The sequence below is a fragment of the Marmota flaviventris genome, chromosome 14 (genome assembly GCF_047511675.1).
Source record: "Marmota flaviventris isolate mMarFla1 chromosome 14, mMarFla1.hap1, whole genome shotgun sequence".
NCBI lineage: Eukaryota > Metazoa > Chordata > Mammalia > Rodentia > Sciuridae > Marmota > Marmota flaviventris.
Window position 1 is genome coordinate 34223784 of NC_092511.1, and position 7352 is coordinate 34231135.

Below are 7352 nucleotides of genomic sequence, written 5' to 3' on the forward strand. Positions count from 1 at the left end.
TTTTCCTCCAAAGGGTCTTTGACAGGAAAAGGCTGCATGTGAGAACACTTAGATTAAACCTGCCAAACTGCAGACAGACGGTCAAGAGGGACCCAGGCAGGAGCCAAGCCCGCACAGTGCTGCCCAGAGTCCTCCAGACAGACACCTGGAGGGACCTGGATGACCTGGGAAGAGACACCAGCACTGGCCTGTCTGCCTGGGGTTCCGCCAGTCAGCCCAGGAGTGACCCTCTCTCATGGATGCTGAGCTACAAGATTCTTCCAGAGGGTTCTCCCCATACCCACCCCCGGGGCCCTGGGATCTAGCCAGAGGGGCCGGTAAGAAGGAGCCAGGCTACAGATAAAGGAAGTGGCTTTGGGAAGAAGAGCACGAAAGCAAACTTTGCTGACTGAAGACTTTCACTGCCGCTGACCGGGCCTCCCTGTCATGAGAATGAAAATTATTTTCTACTTGTCAAAAAATATTTCCAGGGTAGATCCTGTGTTGTAAGTCAGACAGATAAGGACAGCAATTTCGATTGCCTCCTTCTTGCCTGCGTAGCGGGTGCACATTTGCAGCCTCGTACAGCTTAGATGCTATCTGCAGAGACTGAGCCTTGGGAAGGTTGCCCCCCACCCCCACAACATCTCTCCTCCAGGTAAGTGACAGAGCTGAGGTCCTGGGTCTGGCAACACAAACTCTCCTGCTCGCTGAAGCCCTACCCTCCCAGAGACTGGAGAGAGAGAGAACTAGTCACCATCTGGGAAGAATTAGAGATTTTTATAAAAAGCCTGATGTGGGAATGACAAAACCTTCATTTGGGGCTTTGTAATCAATGAAGCAGAAACATAACCTTCCTCCTTGCAGACATTTCTGGACTCCCCGGAGATACCTGACTATGTACCCAACAAATTGCTGAGGAATCAAGTGTACGGCTTTAAACCTCCCCATCCCCACTAGCCAGAGAATGCTGTGTGCTGTGGCTGGGCGGGGGGCCAGGGGGGTGAACTTTACTGCTTCTTGGATCCCAGTTCCGGTCTCTTGCCTTAACAGAGCCCAGACTTGTCATTGGAGAGGAAGGGGGAGGCTGAGGTCACTGCCCTTCTCTTGTTTCTGCTCAGAGTGCTGCTCTTCCCCAGGGAGGTGGCAGGGCTCCGGCAGCTTTGCACCCTGCTGGCTGTGGGGTGGGAGCAGCTGAGGGGGATCTTAAAAAGGGAAGTGGGAGAGGCAGACCCCCCCCCCCCCCGCTGGGTGAGGGGGAAGACAAGACACCCTTGGCCAAAGCCAAGCGTCTAGACTTCATCTGTGGCTGTTCGGGTAGAAGTGATACAAAGAGCCCTAAAACCAGCGGGGTCTGGCCTGAGTCCCAGCTGGATACCTGCAGACAGGGACAGACACCTCACCTCTCGGATTCCAACCTGCACAGAGAGGGTCACTGGACTTTCCCACAGTCCTTCTCAGGTGCAGTGATAAAGCAGGAATATATTCATTTTCTACTATTGCTGAACAAATTGTCACAAAGTTATCTGCTTAAACCAACACCCGTTGATTATTTCACAGCTTTACAGGTCAGAAGTTCAGGTGGGCTCAGCTGGATTCCCACTGAGGAGGGTCTCACAAGGCCAAAAATCAAGAAGTGAATATCTAGAAGCTCTGGGAAAGAATCTGCTCCCAAGCACACTCAGGTTATAGCAGAATTCCTCTCTCTCAGATCCTCTTCATATGGTCCCTCCATCTTCAAGTACCATCTTCAAGGTACCTTGAGTCCCCCCACACACACGTTTGAAACCAATGACTTCTTGTCATGCATGTCATGCCACTAGCCAGAGAAAACCCTCTGTCTCTATGAGGCTTCTGGGACGAATTTCAGGCCACCTACCAGGCAATCTCTCTCTTGATAAGCTCACTCACCTAATTCATAGTCTGTTAATTATGTCTTTGAAATCCCTTTGGCCACATAATGGTACAGAGCCATGGGCTTGCCACCTCATTCTATTCAAGGATCAGAATGTGGAATCTTAGGAGCCACAGTAAAACTTCTGCCTGCTACTGAGAACAAAACCACTTGTCATCTTTAAAGTGCTGGATTTGGGTGCTTTTTTTGGAGTGGGGGGTGGATACTGGGGATTGAACTCAGGGGCACTCGACCACTGAGCCACATCCCCAGCCCTATTCTGTATTTTATTTAGAGACAGGGTCTCATTGAGTTGCTTAGTGACTTGCCATTGCTGAGGCTGACTTTGAACTCATGATCCTCCCGCCTCAGCCTCCCCAGCCACCAGGATTACAGGCGAGCACTACCCTCCAGGCTGTGTTTGGATTCTTATCATGGACTTTCCTCCTCTTGCCCCAGTTGCTCAGAGGAGAGGGTGGCACTGAGTTGGGTGGCTTTCACCCCTGACTCCTTTGTCTCCCCCTCTTCTCTCGTCTGCCCCTGGGCTTTTCATCACCTGAGAAGGCAGCCCTGCCTCAGGACCCCTGGGACTTTGCTCCTGTCCATTACGTCTCCCTTCCAGAGCTTCAGCCACCTCATCTCACCCAGGTTCTTGCCTGGGCCCTGACCCTCCTCTGTACTTTTGTACTGTGCCATCTACGTGCCCTGTGCCACCAGCAACACTCTCCTGCTCCCTTCCTGCCCACTGGAGTCACCTCTACCAGCTCCCACTGCCTTAACCTGCTCTCTGTCCCCTTACCCCAGTGAGCACCTGACAAGCCACATTTCCCAGGCCTATGGTGACAGAGCAGATGGAGTCTGCCTGGTCCCCTGCTGTGTTCCCAACACCCAGCCTCGTGCCAGGACTGTAGCAGGCACTCTAACAAACATTTGGTGTGGTTTCTCTAAGTTCATGTATCTGTGTGGTCCATTTGCTGAAGTGCCCCAACTTGAGCGTATGTCACCGTGGCCCTTTCATCATGTGAAGCCCCAGGTCCCTCTCTGCCTCAGCCAGAGGACAGTGACCAAAGGGAGCCTGGGTAAGTGGGTCCATGGGGAGGAAATGCTGCCACTGGCTCTACTCTGACCTACACCACATATCTCTCTCTCACACACACACACACACACACCAGACACTCTGTGTTCCCTAGGTTGTGGCCGGGGTGGGCAAGAGCCGCCACCCCACATGCTCTCCATACCTGGCCTCACTCAGCTGATCTCCAGGGGTTTACTTGTGCTGGCCTTGATCTTTATTCATTCCATCCCTGAATTTAGGCCTGTGTTCTCTTCCCCCAGGGATCCACCCACTTCCTCTTGGGAGCCCAGCCGAGGACAGTGTGGTTTGAAGAACGTCCTAATCCCAGCCCCAAAGCTCTGAAAGAAAAAATGACTAAAAACTCTGGAATGTGGAGCCTGCTGCTTCCTGCGAAGCACTTTGAATGAAACACGTAACCAACAGCTGCAGTTCAGAGAATGGAAACTCTGAAGGACGTCATGGCTCCGGGACCCAAAGAGCAGGGTTGTGAGCAGATCAAGGTCTTGATTTCTGCCCAGCCCAGACTCTCTGTGCCTGTCCCTCCTGCTCTCCTTCCAGGAACCAGGCCCATCCTGCTAAGGATATCCTTCTGTTGCTCCCTCATTTCAAACACGCCACGACCCCCAGCAGCCTTGGGTCTTTGAGTGTGGTGGGTTAGATCCCACACGCATTCACCAGTGCCCAGTGCCCACCGCCCTGCCCCTCTGCCCTCTCAGGAGCAGAGGGTGAACATGGCACCCATGCTGGGACTCAGCCCAGACCATGCCTGATGATGAAAGGCGGCTCATGCAAGCAGACAGATATGGTTACCCAGGCCGGGCACCAGGGCACACACCTGTAATCCCAACAGTTTAGGGGGCTGAGGCAGGAGGATCCCAAGTCCAAGTCCAGCCTCAGCAACTTAGTGAGGCTCTAAGCAACTTAGTGAGATCTTGTCTAAAAAATAAAAAGAGTTGAGGGTGTGTGTGTCTCAGTGGTTAAGTGCCTTGGGTTCAATCCCCGTTACAAAAAAAAAAAAAAAAAAAAGGTGCTGTTACTTAGTTACTCTGGCTGCTCTAGGGGTGTGGGGAACAGAGGGCCTGAATTCCTAAAGATCACTCCTGAGTGAAGGGAGCACACACTACCATGTTTTCAACGTTTTTAGGGAAGTAATATACACAGTGACGCACACTGATCTTGATGATTTGGCTTCATAAACTTTTCTGTACCTATGTCTCACCTTCAAATACTCCAGAAGGTTCCCTGGTGCCCCTTCCCAGGCATTATCCATCCCCCTTGAGGCAACCACCCTTATGAATTTCTCTCACCATCAGTTAATTTTGCCTGTTTTTGAATTTCATTTTCATGGAACCACAAATAGTCCATATCCTTGTGATCTACTAACTCTGCTCCCTATCACTTCTAGGAATTCTGTCCCCGTCGCAGCACACTAACAGCTCATCAGCACCTACTATGTGCCAGGTGCTGCAGGGAGAACGTGATGTTTGCTTTTTGCACTGAAGCCTCGGTGTTGAACCCATTTCACAGATAAGGAAGTTGGCAGGAACAGCAGTTCATTGCCACACAATCAGGACACGGAGGGGCTCGATTTCAAACCCAGGATAGATCAACTTCAGAGTTGATCCTTCTCTTTTCTCTTTACAGATACAAGGACACTTAATCCCACTGTAAAAAGAAGTAGGAAAACACTGCCCTGGAGAGCTACACCTGGAATTTTCTCTGAGGAATTAAAAATCACTGTATTCAACAAAAAGTCACTGTCAAACACACAGTAGGTTACTTCTAAAATAGAGTGTATGTAAATTAAATGTCATTTTTGTTTGATTCACAGTTATCATTCAGGAAAACAGCCTCTGAGAAACTCCACAAAGACGTGTTTATGTCCCACACCCTGAGCTTAGTACTTTACAAACTTCAACTCATTTACTCCTTCCTCATTTACCATCTGATGGAAAGCTGATTGTTAGCCCTATTTTTAGACAAATAAGATGTTGCTTGAAGAGGTTATCTATAGCGGAATACCAACACCCCTCTAACAAAGCTTAGAAGCTTCAAAACAATCACCATTTCTCTCCATTCATGATTTCAGTGTGTGAGCTGGGCTGTTCTGACTCAGGGTCAGACTTGGCTAAAGTTGGACTCTTCTCACATCTCAGGCACCTGGGCTGGGGGGGCTCAAGCAAATGGGGGCTGGAGCCGTTGGGCTTCCTCAGGCCTCTGTCTTTATGTGGCCTCTTCACATGAGCTTCCCAACATGGCAGCTGGACTTCCTACACAGAAGAAAGAACTGGACTTCCTGCCCAGAAACTCAGGGATCCAAGGCATGTGATCTTGAGAGAGAGAGCGAGAGCACAAGATAGAATCTGTGCCACTTCTTCTAACCCAGCCTTGGAGTCATGTAGTGTCATTTTCTACCATGTCCTGTTTGTTAAAATGGGAACAAAGACCTGTCCATTTGAAATCCAGGGGGTGAGGATTTCTTCCATTTCTTGATAGGGAATGTGTTGACCAATTTAAGCTCTGTTTAAAACCACCCCTGTTTATCTTCTGGATAAAAATTATTTACACTCCTCTCACAAGCAAAATATACTTCTTCCCTCCCAATGATCCCTGAAAGTCTTATCTAGTATAGTATCAGGTTGAGGCCAGAGATCCAAATCCCATCATCCAAACCTTCCAGGTGTAGAGGAGATTCCTCAGATGCAATGCCTCAGGCACAGCTCCTTGATTCTATTCCTCTTTATCTGAAGACTTTTGAACTAAAAGGACAAGTTATCTGTTTCTTACATAACCTGTTGTAGTCAACCTTGTGTCACTGTGACCAAAAGACCTGACAAGAAAAACACAGGAGGAAAATTTTATTTTGGCTCATGGTTTCAGAGGTTCAGTTCATGGCTGGCCCACTCCATAGCTCTGGGCAAGAGGTGAGACAGAACATGGAAGGGTGTGGCAGAGGAAAGCAGCTCAGGAGTGGCAACCAAGAAGCAGAAAGAGCTCCACTCGCTGGGGACAAAATATAAACATAGAAGACACGCCCCCAATGACCTACTTCCTTCCATCTCACCCTACCTGACTACTGTTACCACCCAGTTAACCCATATCATGGATTAATCCACTGATTAGGTGAAGGCTCTCATAATCTAATCATCTCACCTGTGAAAATTCTCTAACTGTCTCACACATGAGCTTTTGGGGGACACCTCATATCTAAACCACAAACCACCTAACACACAATGATGGAACAGGACTGGGATGACCGTTATGAACACTCCCATTTAAAAAGGAGGCACACCACCGTCCTTGGACCATAGCAATTTTGAAATCCCTCCAAGTACCCATTGCCAGTTTCTGGATTGGGGTCCACTCTTACTCCCTGGGGATGATTCTCCATGGCTCTTGGCTCTGTTTCTCTGGGTTCGACTTTCTGAAAATCATCCTTCCTTTTCTATAAAATACCACTGGTAGTTGCAGCTGAGTAGTTTTTTCCACTTGCTTCTTTTCCACAGAATTGTGGGGGGGGTCTGATGGTCTTTTTTCACTTTGTGCTAGTCCATCCTTGTAGTTCAAGTTGATGGTGTTTCTGACAATATAATTCTACTGGGTTTCCTATGGAATATGGATGTCCTATTGGGGCTCACTTCATTAGTCAAAAGTCACCCTCACAGATTTCATCAAAATAAACCCTTCTCTACCCTGAGCTTCTTGTGAGGCTAATATGGAATAATTCCCTAAAGATTCTGTTTAATGAAGAGAATCTGTGAAACATACTTGTGAGATGTTTAGAGGGCCTTGGCCTATATGAAAGGTTTTATGAAGCATTAGGTCTTTCTGAGGTTTTAATGAAGGGTCTTATCTGGATTTTCTCTTTGCCCTGAAGCCTCTTCATACCTTGAGGACAATTTCGCGTTAGTGGAAGCTGCGCATGAGAAACAGATTTATTTGCAAACCCAGCAAGTCCTTGGCTTTTATATTCTCTGTAAATTTTTCTTAAAAGTCAAAAGTTTCCCCTTTAATTCATCTTTCCCTGCCCTTGTCTTGTGCAACTGAAATAATTCAATGGGCACTTCCAAAAGTCTGCTTAGAAATTTCCTTAGCCCAAACAATTCTTTGGGCACATTTCCTATTGTCCATATCTCATCAAGTGACAATGTTGCTAAACTTTCTTGTACTATATAATAAAGGCCCCCTTTTCTCCTGCTTCCAATAACATTTTCTCACTTTCCATTAAGCCCTTCCCAGTAGCTTCCAATAACAGCACCTTCAAAGCCTTTATCATTTCTCCCCACACCACATCCTTAAAGCCATAGATTAGGAAGGTATTGTTATGGTAACAGTCTGCTTCCAGGCATCAAAAGTCTGTATTGGCTATTCATTGCATTATAGCAAAACAACCCAAAACAGTGC

At 48.0% G+C, this 7352-nt stretch overlaps 1 long non-coding RNA gene across 1 annotated transcript; it reads left to right on the plus strand.

The window, feature by feature from the left end:
- The first annotated feature begins 350 nt into the window (after window positions 1–350).
- On the plus strand, window positions 351–3910 carry LOC139701705 (uncharacterized). The gene is made up of 2 exons (XR_011704231.1): window positions 351–637; window positions 3209–3910. It is a non-coding gene; the product is annotated as an uncharacterized lncRNA (long non-coding RNA).
- Window positions 3911–7352: the final 3442 nt, after the last annotated feature.